Source organism: Elephantulus edwardii, unplaced genomic scaffold (genome assembly GCF_000299155.1).
Source record: "Elephantulus edwardii isolate Elephantulus edwardi_28Jun2011 unplaced genomic scaffold, EleEdw1.0 scaffold00274, whole genome shotgun sequence".
Lineage (NCBI taxonomy): Eukaryota > Metazoa > Chordata > Mammalia > Macroscelidea > Macroscelididae > Elephantulus > Elephantulus edwardii.
The window spans coordinates 1,780,762-1,804,956 of record NW_006400024.1 but is presented as its reverse complement, the minus strand read 5'-3'; the positions used below and the strand labels follow the sequence as shown (position 1 = coordinate 1,804,956).

Sequence of the window (24,195 nt, the reverse complement as noted above, 5' to 3'; positions counted from 1 at the left end):
CTTCCTTCCTTCCTTCCTTCCTTCCTTCCTTCCTTCCTTCCTTCCTTCTTTCTTTCTTTCTTTCTTTCTCTCTCTCTCTCTCTCCCCCCCTTCCTCCCTCCCTCCCTCCCTCCCTTCCTTCTTCCGTCTTCCTTTCTGTCTGTTTCCTTCCTCCCTTCCTTCCTTCCTTCCTCCCTCCCTCCCTCCCGTCTTTCCTTCCTGTTTACAGAGACGTAGGGTTTCCATTCATTCATTGTTACACTTTTCTTCATGCCCACCCCTCTCCCCAATTCACTCTTCTTGAAAAGTAAAAGAAAAACTCTCTCATTTTTATGCAGTCCCTCCCTCAAGTCCACTCCACTGTGCAGCCTTCATTCTGGACTCCTGTCATGGCAATAATACCTAATCATATATCCCTTTTAAACAGTTCTCTCCCTCAACTGTTTCAATGCAGTATACATCATTCCTCCCCTCCTTCTCTTTCTTCCCTCAACCCTGATGTTGGTCCCATTTTATAACAGTGGCACTATGCAATATTTGTCCTTTTTAAACAGAGATATTTCACTCAGCATATTGTCCTCCAGGGTCACCCATTATGCATAATATTTTATGAGTTCCTTGTTTTTCCATGCAGTGTAGTATTCCTGTGTAAATATACCAGAGCTTCTCTATCCATTCGTTTGTTGATGGGCACTTGGATTGCTTCCATGTCTTTGCTATTCAGAAAAGCCATAATAAACATGGGTGTGCATATATCTGCTTGGGTGACAGTCGTGTTTTCTTTAGGGTAAATTCCCAGTAGTGGAATTGCTGGGTCAAATAGTATTTCTATTTGCAACTTTTTCAGAAAGCGCCATACTGCTTTCCATAGTGGTTGCACCATTTTACACTCCCATCAACAGTGACTAAGGGTTCCAGTTTCTCCACAACCTCGCCAGCATTTGATGTTTGCTGTCACCAGAGATATTTTCTTATAAAAGTCTTAAGACATAAAGACAGGTCACTGAGCCTGTGTCCCAGTGACTACAGACCCAAACAGGTAACCCTTACTCCCATGTCTCAGATGATGAATGACTCAGAACAGAGGGACAGAAGCAAGAACCCAGCTGATGAGGAAGGCCCTGGAAGGTCATTTTGTTTCCCGTTTTGGACAAAAATTCCAAAGTCATGAAGGCTGTTAAGGTACAGATGCACAGGAGAGTCTTGAGGGACAGGCCAGTGTGTGGAGATTACAGAACGTCCACGGGTTCTCTCCTTTGGCTGAAAGCATAGACAGTCCTTTGTCTCAAATCCTGGGGTCCACAGTGTGATGTCAGGACCCCTCTTCAGGCTCAGATGAACAGTCCCTGGCCTTCAGTGTTCCCATGTTCCTTATCTGTCCACTTCAGTGTCTTCAAGTAACATCTGAGTAGTGACTTACACAAGAACACAAGAGAAGCAGAAAGATAGAAAGAGGGAAGGTGACCACATGAAGCTGCCCTTGAGTGCTAGGGAACGCCTAGGAACACTGGACACTGGGGAGACAGGCTGGGCCTCCCCCGTCGAGGGAGCAGTCCAGGAATTGAGAGAGCTGACCTCTGTTCGTCCAAGTCCTCTGCGTGGAATTTTCCTGTGGAGGCACAGGAGACACACACAAGGGCCTCTTCCCATCAACTCAGAAATCCCCACAGTAACCTGTGTGGAGGACAAGGGCACTGGGGCTCCAGGAAGCTCCCCAGAGCCAACAGCTGGCACGTACAGAAGGATCTGACCCATATCCAAGCTGGGAACTCTGTTGCCTGGTGGGCTGGCCACCGTGTCAGGGACAGCCCAGCAGGGAGACTGTTGGTGTGGTGGGAAGAGATTGTCCTAAGTGCTTAGGTCTGGGCCTTGCTGTCTCTTCTCTCTGAATGACCATAGGCTAGTGTAGAATGTCTGGTCCAGTGTCAAGAGGCTCTGCCAGGTGGAGGGGACATGCTGCTCATGTCTCCTTTCACTGACCAGGCTTGTCCACCACAGATGTCCCACTGATAAGCCCTGTTCCTGTTGGATCAGCCCGAGATGAGGAAGATCCTGGATGCTGGCCATGACATAGTTTTCTCAATTCTCAAAACAGCTGATGTTATGTTTGTGTAGCTGATAGAAAAGAAAAAGATTTATCAAAGAAGCAAAGAAACAGAAATGCGGGGGTGGAAATAGATGGCACAGAACATGAAGATGGTCCAGAAACCAAGAAAAAAAAAGACATAGCTGAGAGGGAAATGATTTTCTAAAGCCAGTGTTCTGGGCTTGACGTAGTAGCCTCCTAGACAGTGAGAAAATAATTGAGAAAGTATAAAATCAAGAACTGGTGATATTGAAGGAAGAAGTGTAAGCTGCACTGAAGGCAATGGTGGAAAACACGGCAATAGAAATTGATGGAATACCAATTGAGGTGTTTCAGTACATCAATACAAAATGGTCAGAAATTTAAGCCAAATTTAGAAGAGGCCATAAAAATAGGGATATCGTTGCTGATACCAAATGGATCCTGGAAAGGAAAGAACACCAGAAAATGATTTATCTGAGCTTCATTGACTATTCAAAGGCACTTGACTGTGGCTCACAACGCATTATGGAGAACAAAGCAAAAACGGCAGTTCAGAAACATTCGGACCAACAATCAAGAAGCATGGCAGCAGCAATCGAGAAAACAAAGACTAATTATAAATTAATCTGCAGTCAAGAAATCGAAAGATTAATTTCTCATGAAAGATTCAAGGGTAAATTCACAGCCAAGGACTTATTTAAAGGGCTAAGCAGTAAAGATGTCAGTTTAAAGACTACAATGTGCTTGACCCAAGCCATAGTACCTTTAATAGCTTTGCATAAATGTGAAAGTTGGGCAGTGAATAAGGAAAGTTGAAGACCGTATGCCTTTGAATTGCAGTGTTAGTGAAGAATATTGAATCTCCTGTGGCCAACCAGGAGAATGTAGAGGCCCATCTAGGATGAAGTGTACCCAAATGCTGCTTAGCAGCAATGATGGTGAGATTTCACCTCACGGACTTGGAACAAGTTGTTAGTTGGGACCAATCTCTGGAGAAGGACATCATGCTTGGAAAAGCAGAGAGTCAGCGCAAAAGGGGAAGGCCTTCACTGCGATGGATTGACATGATTACTGTAACAACGAGCGTAGCAGAGATTAGGAGGAAGGTGAAGGATCGAGTAGGGTTTTGCTCTACTGTACGTAGGTTACTATGAGTGGAAGAAAACTTGATGACACCTAACAACAACAGCAATGTAACAACAGCAGCAGCAACAATAGCAATAACAACAGCAATAACAGCAACAGCAGTAGCAACAACAGTAAAAACAACATCAACAGAAACAGCAACAGCAGTAACAACAACAGTAAAAACAACATCAACAGAAACAGCAACAACAGTAAAAACAACAGCAACAACAGCAGTGGCAACGGCAGCAAAAGCAACAACAGTAACAATAACAACAGCAACAACAATGGCAATAACAGTAACAGCAATAACAGCAACAACAGCAGTAACAGCAACAGCAGCAACCACAGCAACAGTAACAACAGCAACAGCAGCAGCAACAGCAACAACAACAACAATAGCAACAATAACAACAGCAACAGCAGCAGCAATAGCAACCACAGCAACAGCAACAATGGCAATAACAGCAACAGCAGCAGCAACAGTAACAACAACAACAACGTAACAGCAAAACAGTAACAACAATGGCAATAACAGTAACAGCAACAACAGCAAGAAGGCTATGCTTTCCTTAATCCATGGTCACCATCGTCTTTACCACAGCTGATTCCACTTTTGCAAGAGTCTGCAGAAAAATCCAACAGACAATGAGGCCATTCCCTTAAATAGCTCTGTAGAGTCCGGATGTGCGTTTTCAGAGCTCATTCCCCTATTTTCTAGGGTTCACTTCCTGGAGAATGAAGAAAGTTCATTTGGAGGATGTTTACACTCATTCATTCAGGTACAGATACTCCTGTCATTTGTCCTGTAAGACACAGGAGTGCTTGCGCGCGCGCGCGCGCACACACACACACACACACACACACACACACACACAAGCCAGAGCTGCATTTCAGGAGGGCGGGATTGATAATGGGCAGTCCTGGTTCTTTGGGTGAAGGGTGATATCCAGGCTGGATTGTGCTGAGGCTGGCTAAGTCTCCTCGTGAATTGTTAGGAGGAAGGATCTGAGAGGCTCTGGCCGTGGCCCAGGTCAGAGAGGAGCGAGCCATGCAGAACAGTGGAGTGAAGAACCCAGCCATCCTGGTTCTGCAGCTGCACGTGTCCGACCACCTTTCCAACCGTCAGGTAGCTCATCTCTACACCAGCTCGCTCACACGGCCCCTAATCTGAGAGCGACCCAAGGAAGATGAGAAATCCACGTGACTCCATGGGTCGGGACCAGCACACAGACACTAGGGGACACGATAGAAAGGCAGGTGCCATGAGGTCAGCAATCTGCTCACATTTCAAGCCAGTCACGTCCTGAGTGAGTGAGGTCTTATGATAACCCTTCTCCACAGACCCGATCCTGTCAGGAATCCACTGAACTGTGCATGGCCGCGGGGAGATAGGCTGACCATAGAAGAGACTTGTGGCTCAAGGGTTAGTGAGCACAGAGCCTGAAAGGGCGCGGGAAGTTCAGAGAAGAGGGTCCGGAGGCAGGGATAGCCAGCAGGCTGTGCGAAGGCCAGAGCAGAGGCTGAAGCACGGATGGTCTCTCCTGGGTGTGGAGGTGGAAGAGGGGAGAGCTGACGTCCTAGGGTCCTCACGAGGCACAGAGCTGGGAGAGTATCTGCCTATCTGATGGTATGTTAGCTGTCACCGGGGCCACCCTGAGTGGTGTGCTGTTACCAGCATCCTGACCTGTGCATCTCAGGAGAGACTGCATCACAGGGTGTGTAAGGCTGGGGACTCGAGGGAGCAGACTGCAATGCCTGTGCTCTGAGGCGTCTCTCCCACACACATGCACACATGCTCTCACACTCCAGTCTGCACACTCACACTCGCGTGCTCATAACCATACACACTTGCATTCCCATGCACTCACTCGTTCATTCTCTCTCCCTCTCCCTCTCCCTCTTCCTCTCCCTCTCTCTCCCCCCATACACACATTCTCATACACACTCCCCTACGCACACTCATACACACACATTCTTTCACGCTTCCTACACACTCATACTCATATACACACATTCGTGCTCATTCCTACTCTCAAATACATACACTTAAGCTCCCATAAACACACACACATACTCACATGTGCTGGAGTGGAGGCAGCACTGAGTGGTTCTTCTGTAAGGGAAGTGTCTTTCATCTGCTCAATAAAATGCTTGTCTGTCAGATATTGTTCTAAAGCTAAGTATCTAAACTGAAACAGACTAGAAAGAAGGTCTGACCATCCATGTCTGAAATATAACAGGCCTTAAAAAACCCTATATACCATAGAGTGGACCAACAGATATGGTAACTGAGGCTGAGCCCTAACATTTGGAAACACAAAGAAGGAGGAACAGGTGTAAGCAGAAATTAATGGTTGGAATGTGGAATGTGAGAAGCATGGATGCATCATTAAGAGAAGAAATGGAACACATAAATATTGACATATTGGATGTTGGTGAAATGAGATGATTGGCATGGGACATTTTGAATCAGACAATCATATAGTCTACTACACCAGAGATGAAAAGGTGAGAAAAATCCGGGCTGTTTTCATAGTTAAAAAGGCCGTTTCTAGATCCATCTAGAAGTCAATATTGTGAGTGTCAGGATAATATCCATATGCAAACAGAGAAGACCTGTTATACCACTATCATTCGAATTTATGCACCAACAACCAGAGCCAAAGCGGAGGAAAGAGATGATTTCAACCAACTGTTGCTGTCAGAAATCAATAGAACACACAACAAAGATGAATTCATAATAATGGGTGACTGGAATGCAAAAGTTGGGGAGAGGAAGAAGGATCTGTAGTTGGAAAACACGGACTTGGTGACAGAAATGAGGCTGGAGATAGAACAATAGAATTCTGCTCAATTAATAATTTATTCATTGCAAATGCATTTTTGGATATAAATTTTTATTTTATACTGGTTTTTAGAAGCAGGAGTGGCATCTACTTCCTAATCAACATGCCCCTGGAAACCCTATGAACTTTGAGAAATGATGATAGTTATTAGAAAAGCTTCAGGTCTTTTTGTTCATGAGTTCACTATGAGTTGTGCTTGAACCAACGACAATCAACAACAACAACAACAACAACAACAACATACACGTTTACCTACAAAGTTTGTATACATTGTATTTCACACTGGATCTTTTATAAGAAACATAAATGCAGGCTATAAACATGGATTTCACCTAATGGTATGCACAGGAATCAGATCAATTACATATGGGGAAGAAATCATTGGAGAAGTTCAATATTAGTAGTGAAAACTAGGCCAGGTGCTGATTATGGAACAGAACATCAACTACTCATATACAAGTTCATATTAAAGCTAAAGAAGATGAAATTAAATCCACAGGAATCAAATTTCACTTTGAGTCTATCCCACCTGTATTTAAAAACTAACTCAGGCCTTGAAACGATAATGAACGAAGACCAGACGAGCTGTGTGAGGTTACCATCCACGAAGAATTCAAATGGCCATTACAAAGATAGAGGAAGAAGAAAAGATCAAAATGGATGTCACAAGAGACTCTGATTATTGCACTAGAGTGCCAACAAGCAAAAGCAACGTGGAAAAAAAAATCAAGAAGTTAAGGAGCTGAACAGAAGATTTTTAAGGGCAGCTTGGAAGACAAAGCAAAGTATTACAATAAAATGTGCAAGGAACTGTAGTTGGAAAATCAAAAGGACTGAACTCGTTCGGCATTTCTTAAGCACAAGTAACCAAAGAACAAATTCAAGCCACAAGTTACAGTATTACAGATGCTATGAGAAGAATATTGAATGATCCAGGAAGCATGAAAAGAACTTGGAAGTAGTGTACAGAATTACTGTACAAAAAAAAATAGCTGACATAGAATAATTTCAGGAAACAACATATGATCAAGAGGCAATGGTGATGAAGGAGGAAGTTCAGGCTGCTTTGAAGGACTTGGCAAAAAATAAGGCCCCAGGAATTGATGACATATGACCAAATGACTTATTTCAACAAAGAGACGCTGCTCTGGGTGTGCTCACCAGTTTCTGTCAAGAAATTTGGAGAACAATTATCTGGCCAACTGACTGGAAGAGATCCATATTTATTCCATTAAAAAAAAAGTGACACAACAGAGTGTGGAAATTATTGAACAATGTCACTAATAACACATACAAGCAAAATCCTGCTGAAGATTATCCAAAAATGACTGAAACAGTACATCAACAGAGAACTACCAGAAATACAAGCAGGTTTAGAAGAGGTTGTGACACTAGAGACATTATTGTCAATGCCAAATGGATCTTGGCAGAAAGAGTATCAGAGAAATGTCTGTGTTTCATGCAAAGGCCTTTGACTGTTTGGATCATAACAAATTGTGGTTAACCTTAAGGAGAATGGGAATCCCAGAACACTTGATTGTGCTCATGTGAAACCTATACTCAGATCAGGAAGCAATCCTCAGAATAGAGTAGGGAAACACAGCATGGTTCAAAATTAGGAAATGACTGTATCAGGGATGCATCCCTTCTCCACACCTTTCAATCGATATGCAGAACTGATCATACCAGAGGCTGGGCTTTATGAGGAGGAGTGTGGCATCAGGATTGGAGGAAGACTCATCAGCCTACTTTATGCAGATGAAACAACCTTGCTTGCTGAAATTGAGGAGGACCTGTAGTCTTCAATATGGATTGAAGCTCAATGCCAAGAAGACAGATTCTCACCACTGGGCCAATTGGCAGCACCATGATGGATGGAGAAGAGATTGAGGTTGTTAATAGTTACAGCTTGATTGGCTCCACAGTCAACACTCTTAATACCAGCAGTCAGGAAGTCAAAGGACGAATTGAACTGGGAAAATCTGCAGTTGAAAATGTCTGCAGAGTACAGAGAAGCAATTTGCAATTACTTGCATCAGAGAGTTGGAGTAAGGGTGACAGAAGTAGACAGTGCCTGTGAGCTGTGGTTCTGGAGAAGAGTCTTGAACTCTTGGATCACCAAGAAAACAAATAGGTCTGTCTTGGAGAGGGTGAACAAAGTTTTTTCTTGGAGGTTAAGATTTTGAAGCTAAGTCTTACAGACTTTGGCATGTGACCAAGAGAGACCAGTCTCTGGAGAAGGACACCACACTTGGAAGAGTCGGGGGACAGTGCAGGAGAGGAGGACTGGATGAGATGGATTGATACAGTAGCTGGCGCAATGGGGGTAGATGTGTCAGAGTCAGGGAGGCTGGCTCAGGACAGGGCAGGCTTCAGAACAGCTGTACACAGGGTCACTAGGAGTTGCAGGTGTCTCTACGGCATGTAAGAACAATAACAACAGCAGTGACCAGACTGTTGTCTGACCAGCTGCTTGGCCCCAGGGCCCAGCCATGCTGACACACTATGTGCGGGTCCCTGAGAGTCTGCTGGCTGAGGGTGATGGAAGAAAACCATCTGCGTCACTGGCCACGTGAGGAAAGACTGCTGGAACGCAGAGTGTCTTGCTGTGTGTATATTTCCCACATTAATAAAACAATGACGAATTCCCCGGCACAGCAAGGTGTCCACGGCCACAGGGCCGCTTCAGTGCCCACAGATCCTGAAGGACAGCACTTCGCAGAGCACTGAGGGTAGAATTGCTCGCTGCTGGGCTTGGGGAGCTGGGAGAGGGTGGAGATGGCTGGGCCTTATCTACACACTGAATCCCAGAGGCAACCGCAGTTCTGTGGGGATGACAAAACCCCCAATCCAGTCCCAAGTGAGCAGCTGCTGTTGTTTTTGTTGTTATGTCAAATCAGAAAGGAGCCGCAGCCGAGCCTCCAGTGGGTTTTCAGTCTGTACATCGCGTGGGAGGAGATTGTGCATCTCTCTGCCACAGAGCAGCTGGTGGACGGGAACTGCATGCAAACCTTCGGGTTGTCCTAACCCCTAAACCACCGGAGCTCCCACCTTGGGGCTTAGGGGCCATCCACAGCGGTCCTGTGCACACGAGATCAGAATCCTGCCCGGTCCTTCACGCGTGCGCCCGGTGTTACGGCCCCGGCGTCCACCGTCTGCCTGAGGATCTTTCTCTCTCTCTGACCCTCCACCTTTGCAAGCGTGATGCCTTTCTCCAAGGACAGCCTCTGGGGACAACGGGCCGTGTGGATGTGAGACCGGGTCCTCCCATCCCCGCCGGTGAAGGGCGCCCTGGTCGCACTCTCTCCAAGGCACACTCGTTTGTCCTTTGACAGAATTGGATATTCTTCACCAACACCAAAGTTCAAAGGCATTGATTCTTCTTAATTCATCTCGCAAATTTCTCCAATCTTTTTAAAAAATGAGCATCCCTTCACTACACAAAGGAAATGTGATTAACAGTCACCGATTTGATCATCTTGCCGTGCTGACTTTCGTGCACGGCTTATTTTCTTGACTCAGGTGATGTTCAGCTCACCGCTGTCTCCCGTCAAGGAAACAGTGATTCTGTGGCTAAGAGGCGAGAGGAGGGTGTGCATGGGAAGCATCGAGGGTTGGGAGAGGGGAGAGCCATCCCAGAGTTGCTTTTACTTGGGGTGTTGTCTTAGAGATAAAAGTAAACTTTTTATTTCTTCTTTCTCTTTAATGTCAGTGAGCACAGGGCCCACGTTGCCTCAGGATTTGGGGAGATTTTTATTTGGAGTCGTTGGTACAAAGGAACGAGAGTGGGATGGTTTATGAGCCTGGGGACCTTGGCAGCCACTGTCCGCTCCTTCAGGGCGGAGAGTCTTAAATCGGGCCCAGGCCCTGCTCCACGACCCCTCTGAGTGCCGTTAATCGGGATGAACAGACATCCCCGTGGGTGGGTTTGCAGCTGCAGTCTTCCCACAGACTCTCGGATTCCTCCCACATCCCCGCCTGGGAACTTAGCGAGGGAGGGAGGAGCAGTTTACTGCTGGTGCATTGCTCCTGGGGCCCACAGCGCCCTGGAGTTTAAGAAGCCCTGGTGGCACCTGGATAAACATTTGGCTGCTAACCGACAGCTCAGTGGAACTTTGACCAACGAGAGTCACGGTAAGATAAAGACCACATGATCTGCCCCTTGGAGACCATCTACTCCATCACACGAGGTCGGTGTTGCTGTCACACGCCATCACGTCGATGGGGGCTCACAGCAACCCTCTGAGCCTTAACCTTGACCGTAACCCTATGATCGCAACCTTGCCCTGTGCTGCAATGTCTTCACAATCCCCACCGCATTAGAGTCATTAGTCTCCGTGATGGCCTTCTTTTCACTCATTGACCTTTTGTTCTTCAGACCGTGATGTCTTTTCTTGACACCAATGTGTCTAAAGTATGTCAGAAAATCTACCTGACAGCATGTAGCAACAGCCATGCCTTGCATTTTAGTACCACCATCAGCAGGAAGTCTGCCGTTAGACACCTTTCCAAGGTACTGAAGAGCAATGATGCCAGTTTAAAGATTAAGATGCATCTGATTCAGGCCATGGCCTTCAAAATCACCTGTTATGCATCGGAGAGCAGGACAATGAAGAAGGAGATGGGAGAATAGACGCCTTTGAACTGTAGGGTTAGAGGAGAGTGCTGAATATTTCATGGGACGCCAGAAGAATAAGTCTGTCTCAGAGAAGGTGCACCCAGAGTGCTCCTGGGGGGCAAAGCGGATGAAGGTTTGTCTCACGTACTTTGGGCATGTTGCTAGGAGAGGGTCTTCCTTGGGGAGGACATCATGCTTGGAAAGGTGGTGGGTGAGCGAAAGACGCTCAGCCAAGTGGATTTAAACAGTGACAATGGCAATAAGCTATAGTGTGTCAGAGACGGTGAGGATAGCACTGGATGGGGCAGGGTCAGATCTTTGCTCACAGGGTTCCTAAGAATTGAACTCAGCTCAAAGGCTCGTTATGATAACAACACATCAGCCGATGGCTGCTCATGTTTCCATTTTAATAAGAATTAGATGGGAGAAGAGACCACCTGGCCTCAAACTCAATCCAACCTGTTGCTTTGGCATTGACTCTGACTCGCAGAGACCCTCTGGGCCTGGTGGAAGTTCCCCCAAGGGTTTCTGAGGCTGCAATTGACAGGGCAGCTGCCTGCCTTGTCTTCTTCCCAGAAGCAGCGTGGTGGTTTCAGACAGCTAACTTTTAGGTTGTCTCTCAAAATTTAACCACTGACCCACCAGGACTCCCTGCTAGCAGCACCTCACCTCCATCACATACCTGCTTTCTGTAGTCTTCAAAATGAGTCTTTCCTCCAGATAGTGTCATTAGGACACGTTAAAGACTATGCCCTTATATCACAGCGTTTGATGCCCAGAGTCTGAGGCATGCTTGCAGAAACCCAAGTTGGGGTTGGGGGCCAGAAGTGAGAGGATTTGGAACTGAAGCGCGGCTCTGCCCTGCAGATTGCCGGGTCACTCTGCCCTACAGGGTGGGAATCAGGCTGATGCAACAGTTTTCGTTCTGGTTGGCACAAATCTGGCGCTCCTCAGAAATGAAGACGGAGAAACTTCTTCTCAGGCCCTTTGTCGTCTTGTCTGGAGAGACCTGTCCTTGGAGAAGAACATGCTCTGAAAAGTAGTCCCTCATTGAAGGAGAGGAAGACCCTCACACGATGGACGTCCCGTGAGTGCAGCGATAGGAGCCACACCGTGGGCTGATGATGGTGACCCTGGGCCAGCCCTGCTGGGGTGGGGCTCGGCAGCGGCCTGTCCGCCCACAGATTGTGCTCCGTGATTGGCAGTGGATCTTCCTTCAGCGGCACTTCAGCAGGTCCCCCTCCCCCCCGCCGTGTTGTGCACCATCCAGCCAAACTCGACTGGCACAGAGGAGACTGCCCCTCCTTCTCCAGCGGAGGGTGTGGTGGTTCAAACCGCATGCCTTCAGGATTGCAGCACAACCTGTTACCACTAGGCCACCAGAGCTCCCTCAGCAGGTCTTTCTGGTGAAACATTTCTGGGTGGCTTCAAACTCCTGACCTTCAGTGAGTTGAGTGTATCAACTGTTTCTACCATCCAGCAACTCAAATTCCCACTACGCAAATAATTTTAGAATAACATTTCAGTGTGAAATTCATGTCAGCACCACCTCCTTTGCCCCTACGCTCAGGACTGGATTCAGATGCCCCCACAGTGGACTCTCTAAATTCAGGGCCCAGTGGATATGTTGTTGTTGTTGTTGTTGTTATGTTCCGTCGAGTCATTTGTGACTCATAGCGACCCTATGCACAACAGCCCTAAACCCTGCTCTATCCTGTGCCAACCGCACTGCCTCTGACACACCCATCCCGATTACCCCAGTCACCGAATCAATCCACCTCATAGAGGGCCTTCCCCTCTATGAGGATATAGTGGATATAGTGGATCATTTATTCTTGATTGATCTACATCAAGAACACAGAGCCTCTCACCACTGGCCAGTAGGCGACATTATGATAGATGGAGAAAAAATATTGATGTTGTTAGTTAGTCCATCTTGCTTGAATATACAATCAGCACTATGAGTACCAGCAGCCAGGAAACCAAGGTATGAGCACCAAGCTGTAGGACGAAGGGTCAGGAGAGGTGTGAGTACTCCCAGTTGCCTGTGGGAAGACAGAACTGAGGCCTCCCTGGGGTTGTAGATACCTCCATCTGAGGGTCCTCGCCTCTGTGGCTGCTGGGCCATCCCAGGGGCCAAGCAGGACAAGAGACTTTACTGTGCAGAACTTTGTGCGCAGGGTAAAATTTTCTTGGCTCCCTGTGTCACAGGGCTGACCAGTGAGTCTCTGCACACAGGTGGCCCAAGCAGGGATCTTATTTCCCACCACATCAGAGACAAAGGAGTGCACCAATCTGCAGGAGAAAAGGTCAGGAGAGGTGGGGACTCTGTGCCGAGAAGGAGCAGTCCCCATTGCCTGTGGAGAGACAGGACCGAGACATCCGGGGTTGTAGCTATCGCCATCAGGTGTCCTTGCATGTGGCTGTGGGCTCATCCCAGTGACTGACCAAACAGGACAAGATATTTTAGTGTACAGAACTTCAGACAGAGGAAAGGGATATTTTGTAGCTTTCTGGGAGAGAAAGGGAGGACTGACTTGAGAGCCCTTGCACAGCAAGCTGCCTGAGCCAGCAGTCCTGATCTCTGAATTCCTGCCACTCCAAAGACAAAGAAAGACATTAAGCTCCAGGAGAAAAGGTGCATAAGAAACTACTTGAGTAAAGTGCCTGGTCTCACACCACTCATCCACTTCATATATGAAGGAGACCTATGGAGTTGGTGCCAGGAGGTTACTTCAAGGTGAGATTCCTACAGGGCTGCAGTGCAGAACAGAGAGAATCTCAAGAACTTTGAGAAAGGGAAATTTTCCCACAAAGGATTTAACAGTGGAGTGACTACCTCACCACATTTTAACTTGGCTACTAAATGGTAACATTATAAAGGCAAGAAACTCCAACAACGTTTGCAGACACAATAGAAATGACCTATCACTTACCAAGAAAAATGTTACATAACATCAAGAAAGCAACAGGCAGCTTCAAACACCATGAAGAAACAAATTAAGCTTTCTCCAAAAGAAACCCCAGAGAAGATCAGAGACCTCATGAATACCCCAGAGTCAAGAAGGCAGGATATATGTTGATCTGAAGACATTTGAACAGCTATGAATAATAATAAAAAAACCAAACAACAAAAAAACAGCTCGGGGAGGGGAGAGGGAAGGAGGAGAGGGGGTAAAATGTGTAACAATCAATGAATGAAAATCTAACTCCCCTGTAAACTTTTGTTAAAATGACAAGTAAAATAAAATTTTATCTAAAAAAAAGTGAAGGGTCTGTGACAGAAAGGAAAATCCTAGATAAGATGGACTGACACAGTGACTGCAGCAATGAGATCAAGTGTGTCAGAGATTGTGAGGACAGCGTTCAGATCTGTTGTTTTTAGTCACTATGGGTTGATGGCATCTAACAACAAGAAGTTTTACAAGGACCAATACTGCATAAGACCATTATTGTAAAAATAGAAGGATAACTAGTAAGAAGTGTATGGGGGTTCAAGGGGGGAAAGTGTGGGAGCAGAATGGTGAGGATGTCCAATCCGCATGTCCCAAGTCTACAGTCTCACCCCATCCTGTCTTCTTGTTTACTTGCCTGTATATTAGTGCACTGCAACTCCCAATAACGTTGAGTTTGGCTCTCTGCAGCGCTCCCAGAGAGGGGTGTGTCTCCATCACACTTACTGCTGTCAGAGTGTCGCTGCTCCCTGCTGGCAAACAGACAGCAACAGATAGAAGGAAAATCACAGAGTCACACAACTTGGTGGGTGGAGGGCGGGGATAAAGGAAACAGGAAAGATCCAGTGGAAGCTGAAAATATGGGGTAATGGTGGACATAGTCCAATAGTGGTTAATTTTATAAAACACAACATGTGGAAATTATTGTATGAAACATAACAATGAAGGAAGGTTTGGGGGAAAATCTGCATTAAAAAAACAACTTATAAAAACCAAACCAACAGCTAGGCTTGGTGTAAGGAGCTACGTTCCAGCCCAGAGGTACACGATTTGAGTCCACCAGCTACTCCACAAGAGAAAGACGGGCAGTCATACCCATGACCCATAGAGACCCTGTGTACAGTGGCTCTGAAGTCTGCCCTGTCCTGAGCCAGTCTCACTGACTCCAACACACCTACCCCCATTGTCTCAGTTACTGTGTCAATCTATCTCACCTGGGGTCTTCTTCTCTTGTGCTGCCCCTCCACCCTTCTGAGCATGATGTCCTTCTCCAAGACATACCAAGTATGTGATAAAGAGCTTCAAATACTAGCTTCTAAGAAGGAACTTGGCTTCACCCTCTCCAAGACAGACCTGTTTTCTTAGCAGTTCTTGGTATGTTCAAAACTCTTCTCCAGCACCACAATTTGAAGGCATCAATTCTTCTGTCATCCTTAGTCATTGTCCAGCTCTCTGATGCATAGCACATAATTGTAAAGACCATGGCCTGGATTAGTCACAGCTAGTCTAGACTGACATTGTTGCTTTTCAGTTCTCTGGAAAAGTCCCTGACAATAGATTTTCCCAATGTAATTTTTCTTTTGATTTCCTGACTGGTAGGATTTACTGGTTATAAAAATCCACAGGAACGTCAGCTATGAGTCATTGTGCTTCAATGGCACATAACAACAACAACAACAACAGCAGCAACAGCAACAACAACAACAACAATGGCCTAACTCTGGGACCTGAGCCTTCTTATGGAAACAGAAACAGCAAGGTTGAGAGAAAGCCTGGGTGAGCTCTCTGGCCCCACGTCCACAGCCAGAGGAGTCTTGCTTGCTCTCTGTCCTATCACTACTCACCTGTTAAACTGACCACCATCATCTGTACATCTCCAGAGGCCCAGCCACGAGGCTGCCACCGCTGGTACAGCAGGAAGTCAGCAGACGTCCATTTCAACAACAAACCGTCCTACCCCCCTCGGGCTTCCACGTGTGAGGTGTGGACCTGGTGCATCGCTGCACCCAGACTCTCACCTTGGCTCTGTGAACAGGTCTTCCCTTCTGCTTTTCTCTCTCTCTGACAGGTGGTTTTGTGGGTGACTCTCTCCTTTGCCATTTTGTTTGGCCATCGTCCAAAACATGTCAACATTTCTTGCTCACACGACACTTTCTCAAGCCTGTAGCAGATGGAGTTGCCCAAGCCGTGTTCTCCAGCCCCTACCGTCACATGAAAACATTTGTTTCGACACTGGATGATCAACAGACAGTCATTCCCACTCATTGTTGAGCATGTCCTCAGAAGGCCCTACACAGCCATTCACCTTGCTGGACACATGGATTCTTCAGTAGTCATATCTCTGACAGCCTGAACTAGATGGTACACACACACACACACACACACACACTTCACCCATGCCCTGATTTTTGTTGTTGATTTCTGACTTAATGGCACATGGTCAGTGTACCCCAAATCCTCTAAAATGCACTCAGACTTTCTTTATGGCCCAAGTGTTCTCAAGTTTTGTAAATATGTGTTTAAGGAGAGTTTGTACTTTTTACTTTTTGGGTCAGCATTCTCACTTTCACCTTAAGTGAATCTTATAGATTATAAAGTTCATTCTATTGCTGTCAAAATAATTATGACTTATGTTGTTGGAGAAGAATATTGACTATACCAGGCTTCCAGGGAATGAGCAGATTCGTCTTTGAAGAAGTGCGGCGGCCAGGGCTCCCTCGAAGGGGGAGTGGTGAGGCTTTGTCTGAAGTGCTATGCACTTGTTACCAGGACGGTCGTGTCCTGCGGCAGGACGTCCTGTCTGGCGTAGTTGTTGCTGTGTAACACTGAGTCAGAACAAATCATTGCTGACCCCACAGCGGGTTTTCAGTCAGTTTACCTGCTTGGGAGGAGATTGCTCAGCTTTTGCAGCAGCTAGTGGATTTGAACCGCATACCTACGGGATTGCAGTGCAGCTTCTCACCAGCAGGCCACCAGAGCTCCGTAGTAAAGGAATGTCGGCAAAGCAGAGTGGTAGGTACAGTCGAGGGTCGGTGAAGAAGGGAAGACTTTCAATGAGATGGGTTGACACAGTGATTGCAAGAGTAAGCTGGAGCGTAGAGAGGATCTTCATGTCGAGATCCGCTGCACAGTCTCGGAGTTAGAGCGATGTCCCCTCTAACAGCAGCAAACCAGGCAACGTTCACATCATCCACCCCGGCTGCTGTTAGGAGCCAAGAGTCGAGTACAACTCATCATAAGCCTTGATCAACAGATCGGAGCCCCGTCTGACTTTGCCTTCCTCATTGTTTCTGACACATCCAGCCCACTTTACAGTCGCTGTGTCAACCCACCTGGGTCTTCCTTTCTTTCACTGTCCCCCCACCTTTCCAAGCTTGACATCCCTCTCCAAGGAACAGCCACTTCTAGCCACGTGCCCACGAGGGCATCCGCTGTCGTGTTGGCCCTACAGACTGAACCCTGCCTGACCCGCTCCGTCCTCACAGCCTGCTGCGCCCGAGTCCATCGCTGCAGGCCATTCCTGCACGCCTCCCTCTCTCTGGTCAACACTGTCCTTTATCGGGCTTGATGTCCTTCTCCAAGGGCTGGACCCTTCTGAGAGCTGGTCCAATGTCTAACCATCCTTGCCTCTGAGCCTCTGCGGAGTGCAAGAAAGAAAAAGATGTGTATCTTCTCTCCACAAGTTACTCCAAAAGGTGGAGTTGAAGCTTAAACAAGAATCCTTTTCTAAAAATTACTAGGTGAAACTCCCTTGTCCTTATACTCCTCTTGTGAACCAGCCAAAGCCAGGCGCCCGATCATCCTCTGACACAAAGACATTTCTTAAGCCCCAACCCCTCCTTTCAAGCACAGGATAAAATATCAAACCGGGTTGAAATAAGACTGTGAGGTAGAAATCCCTGACCAACAGGGTGAGACACTGACTTGACTTTTGCATCAGGGATAAATCCCAAGCAGGCCAGCTGCCAGGGTGTTTTTTTGGTCAGACTTAGGTCTGCCCAGGCAACCTTCGGCAGAAGTTAATTGCTTTGCTGAGACCTTTTGTTCAGCGGGGTTTCTGTTGTGACATTGAGCTGTGCTTCTCACAGAGACATTCCGATTGGATTTCCTCCACTAAGATCTTTTAAGGGGACCTTTCCTCCACAGACAACAGCCCTTAACGTGGTCAGCTGCTACTTGATCATGCATATGTTAGCGCTCAGCTGGACTCTGGCTCTCGTCCATTTGGTAGTGTTCGCGTACTGGACGGTCACTCACGGGGGAGGAACACCTTCCTTCTCTGTGTGGGCTGGCTTGTTGTCGTCTGCCCTCAATCCCAGGCATCCCAAATGATGGCTCACAGGAAAACTGCAGTGAGCTGTGCTGAGGGCACTTGATTCAGGGCGATCCCATGGACAAGAGAGGGCAATGCTGCCCTGCACCATCTTCATGACCGCTGGGGTGGACAAGCCCACCTTATGACTGTCTTGTGTTCTGGGTACCTTCCGACCACCTTCCCACCATTCTCAATGGGTGTTCAGAGGTGTGTCAGAACTAGTGAAACTGGCTTAGGACGGGGCAGGGTCCAGAGCTGCTGTACATGGGGTCGCTATGCATCGCAGGCAACTAAACCAGTAACATACTATGACAGGTTTGGAAGCAGGAGCGGCATCCACTTCCTAAACCACATGCCTCCAGAAACTCTATAGACTTTGATAAATGTCGATAGTTGTAGAGGGGCTTCAAGCCTTTTGTTCTTAGGGTCGCTATGAGTTGTGTTCGACTTGATCAACAAGAAAGAGCTGCATGAGAAGCGATTGCCCGTCTATTTCACTCAGACCTGCTGGAGGATTTGAACCACCAGAGAGGCACCCCTCTTGGGGTAGCAGCACCATTCCCTGTGGGTCGGGCCAGCAGAACCCCGAGGGAGGATTTCTCCCCAATGGAGGAAGCCTGTCTTCCCACCCGATAGCAGACAAAGCCCTGCTGCTCTGCGCTGGCTCTGCGTGGGCTCTGTACTTGCTCTGCACTGGCCCTTCACTGCTCTGCACTGGCTCTGCTCTAACTCTGCACTGGCTCTGCACTGACCCAGCACTGGCTCTGCACTGACACAGCACTGACCCAGCACTGACACTGCACTAGCTCTGCACTGACCCTGCACTGACTCTGCACTGACACAGCACTGACCGTGCTCTGGCTCTGCACTGGCTCTGCACTGACCCAGCACTGGCTCTGCACTGACCCAGCACTGACCCTGCACTAGCTCTGCACTGACACAGCACTGACCCTGCACTGGCTCTGCACTGGCTCTGCACTGACCCTGCACTGACTCTGCAATGACTCTGCACTGGCTGGCTCTCACAAGCTAACCACCTTTCCTCCTAGTCTTTCGCAGCCTGGAAGCCTCCTTGAACTCTTCCCACCACAGGTGACTCTGTGGTATTTGAAGTTCTAGTGACCTAGCTTCCGGTATCACATCAATGCACAAGCCACTACAGTGGGACAGGTGGATTTGGAATTAGATCATGATCTTGGTGTGAGACACCCTCCACCAGTTTCTGATGGGGACACTCACGAGAGGGGAGCTGGGGTGTAGCTGGAGTTGTCACCCCCTGGACTCGGTGGGTGCCTGTCCTGCTGGGCTGTCAGTGTGTCCCCAGGACATCTGTGATTCCTTCTGAGATCAGAGGCTGATATGTCAGAGATGATGAGGACAGCACCACGCGGGGTTCAGATCTGTGGTTCACAGGCTCGATGGCACCTGATAACAACACCGCCACCAGATCAAGAACCCGGTAGTGGCCATGCCCAGTGTGCCCGTTTTATAGTCACTTATCGCTGCCCCTACCAGGATGTGTGTGTGGCACTGCCCACCCCTCTGACTGGTGACAGGGTCATGCCCCCTTCTGCTCTGACTGATTGGCCCCTGAGTGCGAGCAGAGGCTGTGACTGAAGGTTGATCCCTCCTCCTCCTCACAGCACTCCCTTCTCTTGAGATTGTGGCAAGCTGGGGCTGGGGAAGCACCATTTTGCGGGGCTTCAGCGGGGCCTGCTGATCAGCCCCTGCTCCTACTGCTCTGGTCTCCGTGTCATTTGGGGGACGATCTGTGGCCACTGTGACTTTTCTCTGGGTGAGATGCATAATGATTGTGTTTGCTGAGGACTTGGCCAAGACACAGCTCTTGAGCAGGGCCTGGTCATTCTGTAGTGGGGATACTGACATGTAGTGGGGGTCTGCGGTGTGACACCCCGAGTGGTGGCCAGGACACAGCTCTTGAGCAGGGCCTGGTCATTCTGTAGTGGGGATACTGACATGTAGTGGGGGTCTGCGGTGTGACACCCTGAGTGGTGGCCAGGGCTGTGGTGACAGGCACAGTGCTCATTCTCATTACCTAGCAAGTGGTGGGGGTTTAATTAAATTGCAAATTGGAAACATTTGGTGAAACGTGCCAGCTGTGATCCCATTACTATGTTGGTTTTAATCTTGGGGCCCACTGCTTAGAGAGACCCGGGGCCTGAGGGGCTTGGACCTCTGCTGGCCCTGGGTCTGGTCACTGACGTGCTATCGGGACATCCTTGCTGGCTGGGGGTGTCCCAACGACCGTGCAGAGGCGGCCAAGGCAGGTCAAGCTCTTGTGTGGTCCCGAGCATCTCTGGAGAGTGGACGGTCCTCACTATCCGACCTGCTGATTAACCGGAGTGGGGGGTGTATCGATCGCCTTTGACTTTGGGGAAGTGAGACAAAGGTGCTTTTTGCTGACGGCAAAACCTAATTACTCCAGGGCTGTGGGGCGTCCAGTCTCTTAGACACGATGGTGACCCGAGGCCCTTAGGAAACATGATGGACTCTGAGTTCAGTGACATTTCCTCCCTCGGGGGAGGTCCCCACTTGCCCTTGTGTCCACGTGACTTACGCTGATCAGGTCCTTTGAGAAAAGCATGGGTGACACAGGGACCTGTGGGTGACTGTGTCCTTGTAGCCTCCCCCCTTCCCTGTGCAGTGGTAGAGGGGGGCCTTCTGCTCAGTTTCTGCAGAAAACCACTCACATGAAAGGCTGCACGGCAGAAATGAGGCTGGATTCCCAGTGGACAGCTCAGCCCTCGTCACCCTCCACTGCTCTTCACCTCACACGCCCTCTGCACTTTCCCTCTGTACCGGGTCACGTCTGAATCGGCCTGGCATCTTGTTTACTCAGCAGAATGGAGCTGAGGGCTCTCTTCTCACTGCGACGCCTGATGGACGGTCCATCGCCTCGTCTGACTCACTCTCTGCTCGGAGTTGATTCCTCTCAGGGTCTTGTCCTGTTAGTTCGGCTCCACACACCAACACATCCACCTATTTAAATACAGATGTGCGACCTGACCGTGTGGCTGCTGCCTTGGAAAGAAGACATGACCAATGTGTACCACAATGCACAGGCTACCATGGGGGACAGACACACAGGCTACCACGAGGGACAGACACACAGGCTACCATGGGGGACAGACACACAGGATACCACGGGGGACAGACACACAGGCTACCATGGGGGACAGACACACAGGATACCATGGGGGACAGACACACAGGCTACCATGGGGGCCAGACACACAGGTCACCACAAGGGACAGACACACAGGCTACCACAGGGGACAAACACACAGACTACCATGGGGGACAGACACACAGACTACCATGGGGGACAAACACACAGGCTACCACGGGGGACAGACATACAGGCTACCATGGGGGACAGACACACAGGCTACCACGGGGGACAGACACACAGGCTACCAGAGGGGACAGACACACAGGTCACCACAAGGGACAGACACACAGGTCACCACAAGGGACAGACACACAAGCTACCATGGGGGGCAGACACACAGGTCACCTCAAGGGACAGACACACAGGTCACCACAAGGGACAGACACACAAGTTACTACAGGGGACAGACACACAGGTCACCACAAGGGACCGACACACAGGCTACCATGGGGGGGGACAGACATACAGACTACCACAGGGGGGACACACACACAGGTTACTACAGGGGGACAGACACACAGACTACCATGGGAGGGACAGACACACAGGTCACCACAAGAGACAGACACACAGGCTACCATGGGGGGGACAGACACACAGGCTACCAGAGGGGACAGACACACAGGCTACCACAGGGGACAGACACACACGTCACCACAAGGGACAGACACACAGGCTACCACGGGGGACAGACACACAGGTCACCACAAGGGACAGACACACAGGCTACCATTGGGGGGACAGACACCCAGGCTACCATGAGGGAGGACAGACACCCAGGCTACCTACGGGGGACATAGCAGGCAGACCTACTGAAGACGGTGTTTGGGAGAAAGCTGAGCTCAGACGTGCGGAATAGGAAGTGTCTTTTTTGCGTGGGCGGTGACACTCAGATGGTGTGTGATGGAGAGACAGAGGAATGGTTGGTGTCAGGGTGTCTGGTTAGCTTTGGCTTCCAGTTTTACTGTAACAGGAACCTTGCCAGTGGGTAGTTTTGTGTTGTCTTGTTGTTGTTTTATATGTGTTGGAAATGACTCATAGCTGACCCTCCCGTGGGTTTTCAGATTCTGTAAATCACATGTGCAGAAGCAGCTGGAGGATTTGAACTGCCTACCTTTGGGTTGGCAGCACAGCGACTTATCTGTAGGCCAGAGCTTCCTGGTGACTGTATAGTATGTGAGCTTATCTCTTCACTATTGCAGAGGCTGGATGGCTGAGTTCCATGCTCCAGCTGCAGGGACAGGCTGTCTGTGGGGAAGTCGCTCTGTCGTTGCTGGGTTCCCTGGCCTCTGTCGTTGTCGGGTGCTGCTCAGTGACCCCAGTCACAGGAATCCCACACACAACAGAACGAGACCCCGCACCCTTCTCCCGGTCTCTGCTGGGCTTGTGGCGTGTGGCAGTCACAGGTCAGTCCATCTTGCCACGGCTCTGGCTTGCATTTGCTGACCTTCTGCTTGTCCTGCCATGTGGCTCTTCCCCAGGGACTGACTTCCCTCCTGATACCAAGCCTGGTAACTGGTCTTGAATAAGCAGGACATTTTTGCCAGACATGTCCAGAGTTCCAAATGAACTCATTTGTCTTTTCTGGAAATCTCCATTACGGAGAATGTGCTCAGGTGGTCTTGTTAATGAGTGGTCCTACATCGTGGCCAAGGTGCTGTCACCAATTAGCTAATTAGTGACCAATCACATTCTCTTTCTTGACATTGTACTAGGAGGTCACTGTGTATCACTGGTGTGGTGGAAGGCTGGTGGACAGATCTCCAGGCACTGTGAACTGGGTGTCTCTGGAACCCCTGGAGTGGACGTGCCCTCAGGGGCTTCCCAGGCTTCCCTCAGAATGAAGACATGAGGCTCACACACTCCCAGTTTTCTGCTCTCTTAACCATTATGAAATTTGTTCAAGGTAGGTGTGGTGTTAGGCTGAAATTTGACTTTTTTTTAAAGCATTACAGTTAGTCCTGTTTGTTCTCCAGCTTCCTTAACCACAAACACATCATCTTGCAGATCACCAACAGCTGTGACCAGGATAAAAGAAAAAATGCATTCCACACTGGGCAGCAAGACTTGTGGGAGCAAGACTTGAGGGAGATGGGAGCGAGACCTTGGTGAGAGCAAGACCCTGGTGGAGGACTGACTGAGGCAATGCTGTGGAGAAACTGGCAAGGTGTGACCTGAGTCTTGCATTTATACTGGCCACAGTTAAGAGTTTTTGCTCTTCTTTCCAGATGCTTGATGGAGACCTTGCTGGGTGATTTGGATTTGACTGCTGAACTGAAACCAGAGCCTGGACTAATTGAGGAATTGTGTCTTGGAACGTGTGGTAAAACCTGGGCTTGTTTTGGGTAATACTCTTTCTCATCAACGAATAAATGAACCTCTTGCTGCTGCTGTGTCTCTAGCGGCACCATGGGGCTGGGCCGTGGGCTCTGTATCTGCTTTCTGCTTGGGGGCAGTGAGGGGCTGTGCTATTCTCACTCCCTCTGGCTCTATCAGAGTGATGTTCTTGGTCCTGTCCCACCATGTCCTGTTTTTTCCTCTATAGACAGCATGTAACAATGGCTCGGTGTATCCAGCTCTGAATGGCATGAATCAGAAAGCTTGAGTGCCCCTACAAATTGAACTCCCCATCTGCGCCCCTTCTGGGGGGTGCGCCCTGTGAGGACCTCAGCTTGGCCACACGTGGAAATTCATTCTTGCTCTGTTTGATAACATCCTGTGATGTCACTGCAGCATCTCCTCCTCCTGGGACAGGGGCAAGGCAGGGTGGGGGACAGACACGGAACCAGATGGACTCTCAAAAAGGGGTGGAGAAATGCTGGACCTGAACTCGTCACCTGGGGTGACAGAGTGCAGCCTTTCTCCAATCACCTGCAGATAGTGGACATGCTGTACCCTGGCCTGAGCTGTTCTCTCCACTGTGAGACTGGGGATTAGACGTCACTATCTGATAGGTTTCTTCCCTCTTCAACGTTCTGTGAGCCTTTAAAATGTGCAAGAGAGATGTTGGAGAACTTACCCATGGCTTACACAGCTTCAGGAAAGCAAGTTCCTAGCCTACAAATTTGAAGTTCAGGGTTCTTTTCATTTTCCA

At 48.7% G+C, this 24,195-nt stretch overlaps 1 pseudogene; it reads right to left on the bottom strand.

Annotated features, from left to right (window-relative positions):
* Positions 1-10,235, bottom strand: part of LOC102861159 — a 33,420-nt pseudogene extending 23,185 nt beyond the window's left edge.
* Between the last annotated feature and the right edge of the window lie 13,960 nt (positions 10,236-24,195).